A 16,728-nucleotide genomic window follows, 5' to 3' on the forward strand; every position below is an offset into this window, starting at 1 on the left:
TGGAGCAGGTGGGAGCAGACGGATGTTGGTGGCCTTGTTTAAAAAGCTATTTTCAGAGCACATTGTCACACCCGCTCATGTTGTGTCTCATAAACAATAAAACAAGCGGGGAGGATTTCACAGACCACTATTATTATGTCAACCTGCAATTTCTAAAAGCCCTGGAACCTGGAGTGTAGCTGGATACACTCTTAATCATACCCACATTTCGGATCTGGTTTTGGAGCCAGAGGCAGCTCCCCATGGCTCGAGAACATGGTGAGTTGGACAGCCCTTGTTACTCCTGGAAAGAAAAATAACTTTAAAAATACACTCACAACAATACAAATACATTGATATAATGTCAGAATCATATGTTGGTATGAAGATATCTGACATGCCGACTCTGTAATTGACATAGAATTGTCTTGTTTGGCTGAATAATTGATGCCTCTCTTTCTATGCATAATTCAACTGAAATGCTATTTTTACCTTAGTTCAAGGCCTGTGTTGTAACAGCCAGTGTCACACTTTTCTCACCACTGAAACACAAATCAAACATTGGACAAGGTTAGGACCACTGTTGGAATCTGGGTTCATTTCTCTAAAAATACACAATATGGCCTATTACCAACGTCCTATATTGCACTAAATGGATTCTTGAGAGCTTTTAGCCATGTTAGAATGTTGTAACCTCAGTTCCTAGGGTTGTGTTTTGTTTCATTCACACATGTTTGAGTAATCCATTTTAAGTAGTATGTCTACATGTCCCAATCTCAAAATGCTCTGTTCCACTTTGTGATGTCATGAAGCTGCAGTCTTCAAGATAACAGCCACTTTTTATCTTTTGTTTAGTAGAGATTAGCAATTCCAGGGCTGAAATAACCCAAATGATCCAAGTGAAGAAGTACGGAGTTAAAAAACACAGTGGAGAACTTACTGTACCATGGCATCACAAGGTGGAACACAGTGTTTTCACAGTTTGAGAAGAACTCAGCATTTGTTAATGGAACACAACACAACACCAGGTATGTTTTTGATGAGGAATTGGTTGATTGATTAATTTATTTGTGTCATCATCATTTCACAGACAGTCGTATTTAATATACGCTGACAGAAAAGGTGTAGGCTGAAGCTTAAGCTTATGACCCTTTATTCGTTTGTCAGAGCATCATCTTAACACCAGTTCATCTTCATCACAGCAAAAGGAAACAAACCAATCAATAACAGTACAACAAAATTAAGTATCATAACTCATGTATCTGCGCAGTTTTAAACATTTAAACTAAACTAAAATTTAAACTTCTTTATAAAATGGAAGAGAGTGGTGCACAATTTTAGACTTTCTGTACAGTTGTTCCAGAGCTCCATCCCTTTAACAGATAAACAAAATTTCATAAAGTTTGTTCTGATTTTCTTTTTGATAAACATGGCCGAACCTCTGAGCTCATATTGGCTATTTCGGATTTTGAACATATTCTGTAATGATTTTTACAAAAGATTGTTGTTTACTTTCAACATTACACAAAGTGTAAGAGTTGACTAAATCGTACATTTTCCAGAATTTGAAGGTTTATAAATAAAGCATTGGTTGGTTCATTATAAGTTGATAATGTGATTGCTCGTATTGCCTTTTTTGCAAGGACTTGTATTAGTCTTATATGTATTGCCCCAAATCTCAATATAGTAGGTTATATAGGGCATTACCCTACATAACCTAATTATAACATATGTCTTAAAAATAGTGTAATATGGGCCCTTTAATCGGCAGCTTTAAACAGGTCTATAAAGATTCGGCTAAAAGGGGAGTTATGGTTTAAGTTTCTGGGGACCACTGCAAGTATACATATTTCATTAGCATATCCATATTTTATTGAAGCTCTCATTATGTTGAGTGATGGCTTGGACTGAGATTTAATCAGGTCCTTTTGAATATCTTACACATCATAATGACCTATTTCTCACTTGACATTAAGGTAGAAGGTGGACACGCAATTTTGTGTCTGGCTGCAAGTGTCAGAGGAGTTAAGTGAAAATCCCCAGTGGAAGACCTGGTGTCAGAAATGTTCTATTTTTATGAATGGTTCACGTCCTCAGAGTCGCAATCTGAATTAAACAGTGGGTGGATGCCAAAGTTTAAAACAAAATTTGCAAGTTATATTAAAATCATTGATTAAAACATAACTCTTGGTTTTGAAACTTTTTAAGAGTTTTAATAATAAAAGCCACCAGAGTGCTACTACAGATTTTCTAATGTAACATCTTACTAAAGCTAATGGGCTAAACTAATTATTTTCATAGATCCATGGCTAAGACCCACTACCAAGACCTGACCAACACACAATTTTATGTAGGTCTAGTGTTTAAAAAAAAACCTCACCTTATGTGGGAGTTTTGCCAAAGAAGTAGGCTGGGCTTGGAAGCTAACTAGCCAATTCCTCACTGATTCTGAAGAAATCTGTTTATGTTTTTCAGTCCCCTGTGATATTTTTTATTTCTTTCTTTTTCCTTGTAATCCGCCATCTTTGTTTTGACACCAAAAGACCATGCATTTTCCTTGATTGGTGTGTGAAAATATATGTGTAAATGAAACAAAACAATTAAACTCCAGGTATATTTTTGATGAGAATATAGCATAGATCAGAAAATGGCGTAATATAGGCACTTTAATGTTGTAAAGGAAATTAAAATATTGTGTGGTTCTTTTATCTTTTAGAAACACATTTGGTCTTGTAACTAAAACTCATTTGGTTGGGTATTTAAAGTAAAAAAGAAAAAAAAAAAAAAAAAAAGGAAAAAAAAGAAAGAAAGAAAACCACACCTTGTATTGTTTTAACTCCATTGACCAACATACAATTAAAAAAAAAAAAAAAAAAACTCACCTTGTAAGTCGAAACTTTGCCAAAGAAGTAGTCTGGGTGTGGAAGCTAACTAGCCAATTCCTCACTGATTCTGAAGAAATCTGTTGATGTTTTTCAGTCCCCTGGGATATTTTCTTTTTTCCTCTTAAGCCGCCATCTTTGTTTTGATACGGCGTGTAGTTTGGATCCGGGAAAAACTACAAGCAGGTATGGCTAATGAATTATCCAACTGTAGCATTTTTTTATTATTTTTTTTTTATTATTTTATTTTATTTTATTTTTTATCAGAGAACTTCAAAATATAGATGTGAAAGTGTATATGTATGTTAGGGATGTAACGATATTCAAATCTCATGGTACGAAATTATCACAATATGAATCTCATTGTACGATATTTACTGCGATATTTTGAAGAAGCTGATATAATTGTAGATGAGACACTTATTTGCTTTTAAAATACCTTGACAAGATTTTGGTGTGAATTATTATCATCATAAACCCAAGAATTGAAGTAAAAAACATATTTCTTCATTTTGTCTGCGCTGAAATGAATCATGGGATATGTAGTTCTCTATGTTTATAAGCTGTTGCTACTATAAAACTATGCGTTTAAGCAAAGGAACTTGTGCTTCGATATACTGTGACAGCCCACGATATTATTGTGAGACTTTTAACAATATGACATCACGATATTTTGGTTATTGTTACATCCCTAATGCATGTATGCATGTATGTATGTATGTATGTATGTATGTATTTGTATGTATATATGTCTGTATGTATGTGTGTATGTATGTAGCTTTGCGAAGGTTGCATACACTGTGGAGTATTACAGCCAAAAGAGTGACATTTCCACTGAGAGAGACTGTATATCTAGTGTAATTTTTTGCTTCGATGCTTAAGATAAATGTGCTTATATTATGCAATACATTGTAATTGCAGATCATTAAGACATCATTTGAAACTGGATGTTATAATGTCATAAAAAAACAACTGCCTGACACTCCCACTGCCTCTATCATGGCACACATATGCTGACAATGAGGAGCACCACATGGAAACAGCAGCATGAGATTCTCCTTAGGTATTTCTGGGATGTTGTGTTACATCAGAAAGGACAGGTGGGTGGTCTTAACAGTTCAAACTGAACCATGGTCCTGACTCACCCACACAGGATGATGTTCTTAGTCTGAACTTTGAATTTATAATCATTAACTCCAACTTGGCTCAAAAACCCTCGATCCAGGCACTTTAAATACATTATATAACTGCTTCCACAAACAGTCAGTGAGAGTATAGTGGTACTGGCCTATAAAAAGCATTATCGTTTCCTAAAATAGCTTGACAAAGTGACACCTCACGTTACCATGGCTACTAAGTGCGAGAAGAGGCCGATGCAGTGCACAAAACATAGCATAGCATGGGATATAGTCCAGTATATTATATTGGCCTCATAAATACTGCAGCCTTTATGAAGATGACCTATTGGACCAAAGCAATAGCCTATATTTAAGGTCAGTGAATGCATATTTGTACAGCAGAACCAAAATAGAATCCTCTTGGGCTGAATAATATAACGCTATGTGTTTAACTGCAGGGGAGTTTGCCAGTTCTGTCTGGCTGGCAAAAATTGGGAATCTCAAGAAGTCTCACGCACACACTCAAGCCGGACTATAATGAGGAGTGTTGCTTTTACATTACAGGTGCTATGCATTATTCAGTGAGCCACTATTTGGCACTTCGGCATTGGTATCTTATGTTTTATAAAAATATGTTTAGAAAACAAGTTTAAAATACACTGTGTAACTTTTCTTGGCCATGGTGCACCACTTGCTTGTCTCCATGGAGATGTTAGTGTTTAATCATGTTTTGAGTTTTCATTGCCATTGAACATGTTTGAATTGCTTTCAGTCTGAATTTCAATAGCTGAATTTTTAAGTGTACATTTTCAATGTGTTAAAAATTCTAAACAGAAGATTTGCTTTTTAAATTTTCAGCACATATATTTTCAAGTCCACAAATTCACCAGTGAAAATTCACAGTATGAAATCCACAGAGAAAAAGATCTCGACAAGTATGCAAAGGCACAAACAATCAATCCTAAGTGAGTCCATCAAATTTAGTAACAACCAGGAAATGCTATAGGGAAACAATCTGATTGATCAGAATTAGCCTCATCAAAACCTTAGCTGTTTAATCCCTTAAATCCAAGTCCCACTCACAGACCAGAAAGGGCGACAGCCTGCCTCTATCCTCTTCAGTCACACATGATGAGTCCTTATAACTTGGCATCTTGGATCTTTGTTGCATTATTTTTTACTGCAAATGTTTTATGGATACTTACAAAATCTGCATGTTTTAACATGGGTTTAAAAAAATCTAAGTGAGAAAGTCATTTAAAATTTTAAATCTGATGAAACAAATTATTTTCCATAAAAATGACATTATTTCCTTATCTCCATGGTGTGGTTTATAAAATGCAAGCAATATTAATCATTTTAAACTATGCTATTGTAATAAGCTTGCTACAGGGAATTAGTTGCAGTGTAGACCAGTTTGTAATTTCCAATCTCATACTGGTTGCGTTATTTTGCTACTTTAACTATTTTTCCCCTTCACTTTCCATCTTACCTCCTATTGCAACAACAGCACACAAAAACACATCACCTGTTATTTACTGCCACAGCACTGCAGAGTCAGGGAGCACATTCAGCCCCTGCACTCGGTATTGTCCTCTGGTTTTGTACAGCACATTTCATTGCATCACTGTTTCTTCTGGGATGCCGACTCTGAGATATTCTGGCAAGCCGTAGCAGAAGATCCCCGGTGATAAGTTTTGTCTGCTCAGGCTGGTGCTGTCTATTCACATTATCTGTCTGAGCTTCTTTCGCAAGCATGGGGGAGGTCAGAAGTCAGCTATATTTTGGTTGAGGAAAGATTGTGAGCGTCATTACTTCCAGCAGGTGATGGCTTGACAGTACACAGGTGAATTAATTTAAAACTTCCAGCTTGTGCTATCTCATCTTACCTGTTATCTTTATTTCCTAGGAAGTGGAGGAAATGCTAATGGTGATTCTCTGGAGACGGCGCAGTTGGGAAAAGCATCAAGTCAAATTAATCTGAGCGGTTGGCTACTCCCCCTGCTTCAGGCGTTCGCAGATGGTGAAGGAGGTATGTATGGACTTCACTCAGGTTGACCCAAATTAACTTAAGCTCGTCATGTTACGAGCTCCAGACGATGTTGATAAATAACATGGATTTGAATTTGGGTGTTGAATTTATAGAATCTCTAGTGTCTTAAAGGCTCTATAATCTTTGCATATGGTTGGCCTATATGTTGGAAATGTAAATGTAAACAAGCATACCCTATATAAAGAATTATTACTTAAAACTTGCATTACTTTAGTTCAGTGTATCTACTAAACCTTCATATAAGAATGTTTTGGTCAAAGTAAAATATTGCATTGAATCAAAGTATGATGGGGACTCACGGCATTTCAGATTCATGTAGCTAAAACCTGGAACAGTCTGAATATGTGAGACAGGCCTCAACTTTGACGCTGCTCAAAACAGTTCTGTTTAGCTGCATATTACTGAAAGGTTTTACATTTTCATTCCGCTCTCTTCTCTCTAATTTAATGTCTCTCTCTCTCTTTTTAATTTTATGATGATTATTTATGTTTAGATTTGTTTTTTATTGTGATTTTAATGTATTTCTTATTCAGTAAAGCACTTTGAATTACTTTCTGTACGAATTGTGCTATACAAAATAAACTTGCCTTGCCTTACTGCGTGTATAAAAATGTCTATTAAAAATAATAGGTCAGACAAAATTAATATTCCTCTTTTAATGTGCCAGACGTTTACTTTTAACTACAAAAGTGATTTGAATAAATAAATAAATAAAAATACTTTTAGTTTTGTTCAAAGCAGTAGTTTTTTTTCAAAGTATTTTTTTTTTTTTCAGTAGACTGCAGAGGTGGGACTTGCAAGTCGTGACATGGACTTGAGTCAGACTTGAGTCACTATTTTTAAGACTTGAGACTTGACTTGATAAAATAGACTAAGACTTGGGACTCGACTTGGACTTGAAGGTCAGTGACTTGGGACTTGACTTGGACTTGAGGCCTGTGACTTGAAAAGACTTGAGAAGCACTTTTAAATCTGAATTCTTTCTATTCTGACTGTAATGATTCACTCTATGATCTTGTCAAGACATTTAAAAAGGAAAAATTAACTAAATTAATTTCTACAACTCTTATATAAATACTCATATACAAGTATACCATAGTATACTTTGGTTTAAAGACTTGAAATGACTTGAAGCTTAATGCAGACGACTTGGACTTAACTTGGACTTAAGGGCCAGTGACTCGAGACTCGACTTGGACTTGCTTGTAACTGACTTGGGACTTGACTCGAACTTGAGATTAAAGACTTGAGACTTACTTAAGACTTGCAAAACAAAGACATATGTAAAGCATCCCTATATAAATTCTGAATTATTACTTTTGAGTTTAGTTGAGTATATCCACAGAACCTTCATGTTTTTTGAGGCTTAATGGTCTGACTTGATTTATTAGCCCTGGACAAAAAAAAAACTTGTAACCTTCTACTCAATGGAGTAAACAAGGTTACGAATCTGCGCCCTGAGCCACTTGATATTAATACGTCCTGGATCTCTTTGAGTATTCCTTCTTTCACTAGGGTTTAATTTGAATAGATTATACCATATATTTAGAAATTCAAGGCATTTTATCTATATAAATCTTTATATATCTTTATATATATATAAGTCTATAGCTATGGTGGGTGGTGTTGCTTTTAACTTCCTATAACTTTATAACTTTAAATTTAAAAATATTTCCTCAACAAAAGTACATCTTCCACTTTCCTCTGTTGGCTAGCTGACCTTCACGGGAGAAGCCAGAGACGCTGTGCTGCAGGAAAGATTGCACATCTCTCCGTGACCTTTGGGTGATGTATAGCCAGTGGTCAGTAAGTGATATTGATGCTATAATGCCGCCATGACGTGGAAGCTACATGTGTCACTTTATCTTCAAGGTCTTTTTTTAGGCTTGTCCTTACGGCGAGGGTCACGGGACGCACAGCCCGGCCAACCATCTGCCTCCTAAGCACCACGCTGTCCTTCATTTTGACTTCGCTCGTCTGATGGAGGAGCGAAGAGTAATGGTGTGTGAGTGAATGGACACAATCACTCTCCCAATGCTGGTCGTTATCGGTGGATCTGGCACACTGCTGCAGATCAGATTACATTAGAAAAAATTGCATTTGGGACGGACGCTACAGGCTTAGAAATCTGAGCAAGATTGAAACATTATCTTAGAGAGAGACAGTCCTATATTACACAAAATTAACTCTTGGGAGCCTTAAGCCATGTTATAATGCTGTAACCTCCTCAGAAACATGCCTGGAGTTGTGTTTTCTTTCATTCACAATTATTTGAGTAATCTTTTATTATTAGTCTGTCTTCATTTTCAAAACTCAGTATGCTCTGTCCTACTCTGTGACAGCTCCTTTTACCTTTAGCTCAGTAGAGATTGGCAATTCCAAGGCTGAAACCATCCAAATGATTCTAGTGAAGGTGTATGGAGGTCAGAGGTGGGACCAAGTTGTTGTTTTGCAAGTCTCAATTAAGTCTTAAGTATTTGACCTCATGTCCGAGTCAAGTCCCAAGTCAAAGACAGACCAAGTCGAGTCTTGAGTCACTGGCCGATAAGTCCAAGTTAAATCCAAGTCGTCTGCTTTGAGCTTCAAGTTATTTCAAGTCCTTAAACCAAAGTACCAAATGCAGCTTAGATTTTTTAAATTTATTAGATTTTTAAACTAAATTGTACTTAAAAGGTCATGCTATATTTATATGTAAGTATTTATATACAGTAAGAGTTGTAGAAATGCAAATTTTTCCTTTTTAAATGTCTTGACAAGATCTGAGTGTTAATCATTATGGTCAGAATAGAAACAATTCAGATTTAAAAGTGCAGTTATTTTGTCATGTAGTCTGCACTGAAATAGAAGGATCATGTTCTATGTAGTTCCCTCTGTTTTACTGTAGTGTACTGTATATTACTGTAGTACATTTGAGGATACCATTTCACAGTACTTCACTTACAGCCAAAGTAACAGAGAACTTCCAACAAGGAGACATGGTCCAGTTTGTTCCTGTAAAATTCAGCACTGCATGTATCAACTGTAAAGAGAATTTTAAAAGAGTATTTTCTAAAAACTTTTTTTAGGAGAAGCATCAAGTTTTCTCAAGTCGCAGGCCAAGTCAAGTTCCCAGTTAACTTGACTTAAGTCAATTCTCACTTCCTAAAGATCAAGACTCAGGTCTGACTCCAGTCCAGGTCAACGTTTACATGTCCCCACCTCTTATGGAGGTTAAAAACACATCGGAGCACTTCCTGTATTACCACATGACATCACAAGGTGGAACAGAGTTACGTTTGTGATGAGGAAACAACATTATAACATAGATCAGAAATGAGCGTAAATCGGTGAGTGTCAGTCCACAAGGGCACTGTTGACTCGACAATATTCGCTCAGTGAAAGTGTGTCCTCCATAATTACATGTTGCAGATCATTTGTATTTCCCATATTCTAGGCACATTTATTGGCTGTGATGTCTTTTATGCATCATTGGACCACATGTCAGACTTTAAAATGCGTAGATCGGCCAATAAAATCTGTCCTCAACGTTTTAAAAGCCTTGGGTGAACATGAGGCGTCTGCTGCGTGTAGGACAAACACATATTGAAGCGCTGTTTGATTGTTGGGTGGTACACTGTGCATATATAGTTTAGTGTGTGGGTTCGTGAATGCTGATGAGATGGAGCAGATGCAGGAGGCTCGGAGGAAAGCAATAAAGTTCTGTCAGACTGCACGGGAATAATGCTAAGTGAGGCAGCAACTTGAGCTGACTTGGGTTAGGCAGGAGGAAATAGAAAATTCAGTTTTGTGAGTGAACTTGTGTAAGTGCTTAAGAATCAAATTCCAAAATAGCAAAACTATTTTATTGTACTATAAGACTTGCATTCATTCCCATAGGAGTTAAAACTGGAGTACTCCAACTGAATCCATTGGGAGTATAATTCAGCTCAATAAAAATAGAACTGAATACACTGATCGCCTGTCTGTATCTATAGTGAGAATTCAGAGGATGGTACCACAACTAAAAGACAATTTTATTTGCACATCAGACATCACAGTTTATCATTTATGTCTGATCGTTTGACAGCTCAATTACTCCAAGATTAACAAAAAAATGCAAATGTGTCTTTAAAGATATATTCATTTTAACAACACAATTTAAGATGTAATATGCAGTTCTACTTTTAAAATGGTTTATTATTTAAATGGTTTATTGAGGCCCTTGGGTTTAATATTAATTGTTTAGCCATAGCATTTGGAAATCCACAGAGTGCATAGTCCTTTACTCCGTTTTAATAATTTGTTTGAGAATCAAAATATGAAACAGCTTTTACACAAGTGGAATATTTGTATAATTGAGAATAAATCAGCATTGGAAGTGTTCTCAGTTAAACCAACATCAAAGGGCCCATATTACGCTATTTTCTGATGTTTGTTTCTGTATCAAAAGTAAACCTGGAGTTGTGGTTTCTTTTTTTAATTACTGGAAATGCTCCATTGCGTTTTTAAACTCCATAAACCTTCACTTTAATCGTTTGGATAATTTCAGTGCTGGAATTGCAAACTACTAGCCTGATTCATCAGTCGGTTTCACTTCGTGGAAACCGTCTGACCTCGCAGCAATAGGATTCGTTCCCTCAGTGGTAGGCGGGTACTTTTTTTATTTAACCAATCGCTGCTATTTGGTCCTGACGTATGTAATGCATCAAATCCCTTAGGAAGAAGGGCAATAACGTCTTTCCCCTTGATAAAATTCACCAAACATTCTCTTTGTTCGGACTTTAAATCCTTGATCTTGGGGATCATTGCCAACACAGAATTTATGGCTTTGTCTACATCCATCTCAACCGCTTTGTTTACTGTTGTGTTGTACCACAAAAGGGACCCAGACAGGCACTTGAGTTTCACGTGATGGCTTCACAGCTCTTCACTGATTGGCCAATGCACGGTCTACAACTTGCAAACCGTCTTGTGTATTCTGATTCCTGAACTAGTCACTGGAGAGAAATTAAATTGAGCAGAGGCACTAGGTGGCACCAGTCTGGCTTGTAAACTACTGCTGAACAAACAAACTAATAATGCAGGATTATTCAAACATGTGTGAAGGAAACAAAACACAACTCCAGGGATATTTTTGATGAAGTAACATTATTCTACATTCTAAGAGTCTTTGCGAAATATAGAACCTTTAGCATCTCATCATATTTCTCTTGCCAGCGTACCTTGTCTCAGTCCTTATCTCTGTATTCACATGCAGGTAATGGAGTGTGCTTCCTGAAGTGAGCTGGTCCATATGTGTCCTGTGCTCCGTAGAGACAGACAGGAGGAACCGTGGAGAGCCGAGTGGCTTCAGACGTGCGTTTGATTCTCGGTGCGTTACTCACCTTCACAGGAATCCTCAGCGGTCCTTCCCTCTCTCTCTCTCCCACCTCTTTCATCCTTCTTTTACTCTGTACTGCTTTGCTTTTCCTTGATCCTGCAATATGTTGTTTCCAAGTGTTCACAGCTCTGTATCGCTTCTTCTCATCTGCCTCTTAGGAATGAATGCAACTTTTCAGCTATTCTTCGCCCATGCCAGCAATATTGCAGAATATTTATTGTATATGACAGGTTTCACTACTCCTTTCACTAAAACATCATTATATTTTATTAAAGGCTTGGAAGTAGATAAGGGAGTGTGAGCTCTAAACAAATGAAGCTCACTGGGGCTAGCGTTTAGGGGTGACATTGAAGCTGAGTTCCATATTAGGAATAGGAACTGATTTATGGACAAAATACTGTAATAAATGCACCAGGATCATGTTAAGTGTGTTAATACAAACATTTTAAGATCAAAATGACGAGGCTCACTGCAGCAGTTACAAAGTGTCTACTAGAGTCTACTATGGCATAAATAAGGGTCAAAAGTCTAAATTACACAATAGTTATGATTAGACTAATAAAAATACATGACAAACCCTCAAATGAAGGTTTAACTGTGTAATTTTGTGTATTGATTAGGTATTTTGTTGTAGAACTCACTGCTACTTCCTGCATTTTTGTACTTTTCTTTTAAATTTTTTCTCCACAAACTGCCTCTTAGGGTTAGGGTTACTCCTACCCCTAACTACTGTAAAACTACAATAAATATTCACCACAGGTACTATCCCATCAAGCGAAATACTAATTTGAAAAACATGGAACCTTGTCATATGCACTTCAACTTTTTACACACACACGCACAAAATCCAATTACTTGAGAGTTTTGGGTTATTTTTCTCACAGCTGCTTTATTCCTCCAAAGTGCACCTAAAGAAGAATTAGCATGTAATAAAATGCTATCAATCATCCTGACAGGAGCAATAGATTTACATAAATGAAGCTCTATAGCCAAACTGCACAGCGCAGCATGGAGGCCTGAGGAGAAAGATTCATGTAATGGCCTCCTCGCTTCAGGGGAAGTAGAAGTTTGAAGTGCTTTGCAAATGATCGCCTTCATATTGGTCAGAACAGACCCAGCAACCAGTCACAGTCAGGATACTCAACTTTACAGAGTAGAATATAGAAAAAACATATATTATATTTAAACCAACTTTAAAAAGTATTGTGCTGCTGACATTGTGGATCCTTATTTTAGACATGGACTGTTAATACCCCTCTAACTACACTTCACAATTGACACATTAAAGGGCCTATATTACTCTATTTTCTTATCTGTTTTATAATCAAAAACATACATTGTGTTCTCATTCACACATGTTTAACATACAAACCCTGCATATTTAGTAGGGGTGTGCAAAAATATTGAAATATCGATATATCGTATCATTTAATGTGATGATACAGTATCAATAGCATTGGCTGCTGTATCAATATATCTCCAAGAGGATTTTTTGGTGTATTTTACTAAATTATTTTGTTACAGTGCTACAGTTTTGTTGCTTATTTAGAGGAAGGAAAATTGTTTATGTAACACCTTTGACACCTTTGACCTTTGAGGCGTGTTTCATATTCACTTTGTACAAGAAGTGGTTTAAGAAAGACTTTTAATATCACAGCCATGATTTAGACATTATTTTTTACTGAACCATATTGAATCATTTTGAAATATGTCATATCGAATCAAAAGCTCACTGTATCGAGATATGTATCGTATCGTGGCCTATGTATCGAGATATGTATCGTATCGGCTACTTCATAATGATACCCAGCCCTAATATTTAGGCTGCGTTTTTCTTTTTCCTTCTCCCTATGTTTTCAAATTCCATACACCTTAATATAATATAATATAATAATAATCTGGAATAATTTGGATCATTTCAGCCCTGGAACTGCCCGTCTCTACTGAACAGAAGGTAAAAGGAGCTGTTAACTTGAAAACTACTGCTTCATGACATCACAAGGTGGAACAAGCATCTTGAGATTTGGAGATAGCGGCAGACTAATAATACAGGATTTTGATGAGGTAACAACATTATTACATGGCTTTAACATGCAGCTTGTACTAGAATGCTGTAAAAAAAAATTGTCTAATAATAATATATTTTGTCCCCCATTTAGTTATAAGTACCTAATTTCAGTCGCGACAGCAAAAAGTTGTCAAGTGCTGAATCATGAGGTATTCAATAGACCGTGTTATATTAATTTCATTGCTGCAACCTATTAAACTTTATGGATAAAAAATTCTGGCCCAGACACAGGTCTCATTTGCATTCACACCAGATATCAAATTTGCATTTTAAAAGAATTTTGTTTCTGCTGTTGTTGTATTTGGACATCATTTATGATTTCATTATGGCTGGAAAATAACAGCATGTTTATTCTGAGCCTAAAATTGTAGAAGTGGCAGCCTTAAAGGAACCGTACATTAGTTATGTTTTGTTTTAAATTTATAAACATATCTTATCTGCAGGCCTAGATACAAGATAAACAATCATGATCAAAGTTTTTACTGATAACAACTGGGATGCTGATTTATTCTTAATTAAAACATGGGGCATGACATAGAAAAGTTGTTTCTGTTATAGTTGGTGTTTTGGTTCTCAAGACCATTATCCAATCAGAAAGCAGAATGACCCTTGTGATGGACATTTATATTGTGGAAAGATTTCCCTCTGTCTTTGTGTAAATGAATGTGATTTGTACCCGAGATAAGACCCCCACAGGGAAATATTGATTATGATTGATTAAATTAAAATAGTGATTAGGTTATCTTTTAGAAACACATTTGGTCTTGTAACTAAAACTCATTTGGTTTGTTAGAAAGACCCTTCAATTGTAAACACTTCTGCTCCTTTTTGCTCGCTGATCTTGTCAGGAAGTGACAAATGCGTGAATATGGATGCAAATCAGATCAAGCACATTTGGACACACCTCAGTAGGAGTCGTCACCTTCTCAGTGAAATGTATGTCTTTTGGTCATCTCAGGCTTTATAAACTTGGTGCTTTGTAACATTCAGGGTCAAATGGTGTAGGGACATACTGCTGATGTTGGTCTCTGGCCAGGGCAGGCCTAAACCCTGTCCATATCTGCACTAACAAGAATAAACCTTGGTCTATCTTCCAAAAAGTCACTGGGCTTCACAAATGTATTAATTTTTTTTTCTTCAAGATCTAAATAACAACTCTCTCGTGAGTCTATCATTTGGGTTGCCAGGTTCAATGCTGAAATCCAGTTGGTTTAAGCTTAAAATGAATCTATCTGATCTGAATGGTCACTAACTAAACCCCAGTACATGCTAGTGCATCCTCTGCAGCTCAGTGAGGGAATTCTGGAGGTTCTGAGATGTGGCCTGTCCATGTACTGAGAATGAGAAAAACTTGCATGTGTCCTCAGTGTGCAGGTTGAGGCACTGCAGGTTCACTTGTGATTGCAGTCACTTTTTTCAAACTGTAAGAGCGTAGGCTATGTGGTTTCTTTCAAACTGAATCATCTTTCTTGCTAAAATGAACAGTAGCACTTGTATGTTTTTATAGCAAAATATTCAAATGAGTTCACAACTAAGAGTTTGCTTGCCTCCACACCCACCCACTCTGAGCCAGTGTGCAAGTGAAGGTTTCTGTCTTGTATTCACCCAGTTCATCTGCTGTTGACAGTGCATGCCTTATCTGATGACTTATCACTAATTCTCCCACGTAGTTATTCCAAAGTGATCTGTTGCCACACACAGCTGCAGCAGACCTCAGTGCTGCTCGCCCCCCTCACCTCCCTCCTCCACCATCATCAAGATTAATTAAAAATTTCACCATGGCTTCACACAATCATACTGCTTTTCTCTTCTTTATCTCTGTGTCTCTGTTCACACTTCTCCACAGTCTCCCACTTGGCTCCTTCGGCCATCATTAGAACGTAATGAAGTAAGTTTAATAATCAGGGGAATTAGTGGCATGGTTCTATCCTACAGGCAGGAGTGTCTGGAAAGAGCTGATCCCAGTGTTAAATGCGTCGTGTTCTGGCCGGGCCCCCCTCGCTGAGCTGTCATGGGGGACATAATGGGATGTTCCATATCTTTCTCTAATTAGTTTGAGAGTGTGTTCATTAGACTTTGCAGATTCAGTGAAGTTACGGGGTGCTCACAATGGCCCCGATCCCCCGTGTGCGCTGATGTCTGGGTGATAAATCATCTCGATCTGACCGCGGTAATTAGGCACAACTGTCATCTTCTGCTCTTCTGCGGAGACCGGGGTCACCTTGTGCACGGCATAGGTTAACCTGCAGGCAGTGTGGCTCTCCTTTGGCCCCAAATGAGTAATTATACCACTGATGAGATTTGCACATTTCCCCACTAATGTATGTGTATATGTTTGGGATGTCTGTTCTTGTCACTGTAAATAGTCTACTTATCAAACAAATAGTGTTATTACTGTTTTTAAAAGTACTTCTAGGTGCTCTTGGGAGCTTTTAGTTTGCCAAATGGAGAGATTCCTTATCCCATTTATTATCGCACATGCTGTGCACACTTTTATTGTCTAAATATAGCTGTACAATAATGTACCAATAACACAGCATTTCGAAGGGCCTACTGACACCTTGGTATTTGCACTACCTTTATTTTCCATCAATGTCTTTTAAAGATGCACTGTGTAACGTTTCTGGTGGAAGGTCTTCAGGTAGATGTTATTGTTTCGCCTGGATAAACGTATCTAGGTCCATGGAAATAAGCAGGTGAACCAGGCCATATCACCTGTCATATCTGTGGACAGGTGACTCAATTTACCTGGAAAAGTTCCAGTTTTGAGCTCTCTGTCCTCTGTCCCAATAATTTATTTATTTTTTCCCCAAAACGACCGATTTGTCCCAAAACCACCCCAAACCAGAAGTGTCCCAGTTTCTGATTTTGAAAATCTGGTCACCAAATATGTTATACAGCGTAAAACATTCCAGGCGGGCTATACTAGTCTATAACACATTTTCACTGTAACTTATTCAAGCAAGAAATGACATGGCAAATTGTTTAATGTGCAGACACAACCTGCTAGATTTTATAGGAAAGGTAAATTAGCTGTCACCAAAGGCAGGCTCTGGAGTTGCTGCTATGCCTCAGAGAGCTCACACTGCATGGGTCTGTGCCCACTGCTGCTAAAGCTCTGCAACAAGTCATTACCATGGGTCTGGCCATTACCGCAGAGAAATGGAGAGCCAAATGACTTTTACTTAGCCTATGGCCACTAATGTACTAAGGATAAAGTATGTTATGATAGCACAGTAAAAGACATTTTTAAGCAACACTTGCTTTCT

At 37.2% G+C, this 16,728-nt stretch overlaps 1 long non-coding RNA gene across 1 annotated transcript; it reads right to left on the minus strand.

Annotated features, from left to right (window-relative positions):
- Positions 1 to 204: 204 nt before the first annotated feature.
- On the minus strand, positions 205 to 2,985 carry LOC129409524 (uncharacterized). The gene is made up of 3 exons (XR_008632442.1): positions 2,862 to 2,985; positions 472 to 521; positions 205 to 283 (listed from the first exon to the last, which is right to left on the minus strand). It is a non-coding gene; the product is annotated as an uncharacterized LOC129409524 (long non-coding RNA).
- Between the last annotated feature and the right edge of the window lie 13,743 nt (positions 2,986 to 16,728).

Source organism: Boleophthalmus pectinirostris, unplaced genomic scaffold (genome assembly GCF_026225935.1).
Source record: "Boleophthalmus pectinirostris isolate CB_2022bp ecotype Guang Dong unplaced genomic scaffold, ASM2622593v1 HiC_scaffold_10, whole genome shotgun sequence".
Classification (NCBI taxonomy): Eukaryota; Metazoa; Chordata; class Actinopteri; order Gobiiformes; family Gobiidae; genus Boleophthalmus; species Boleophthalmus pectinirostris.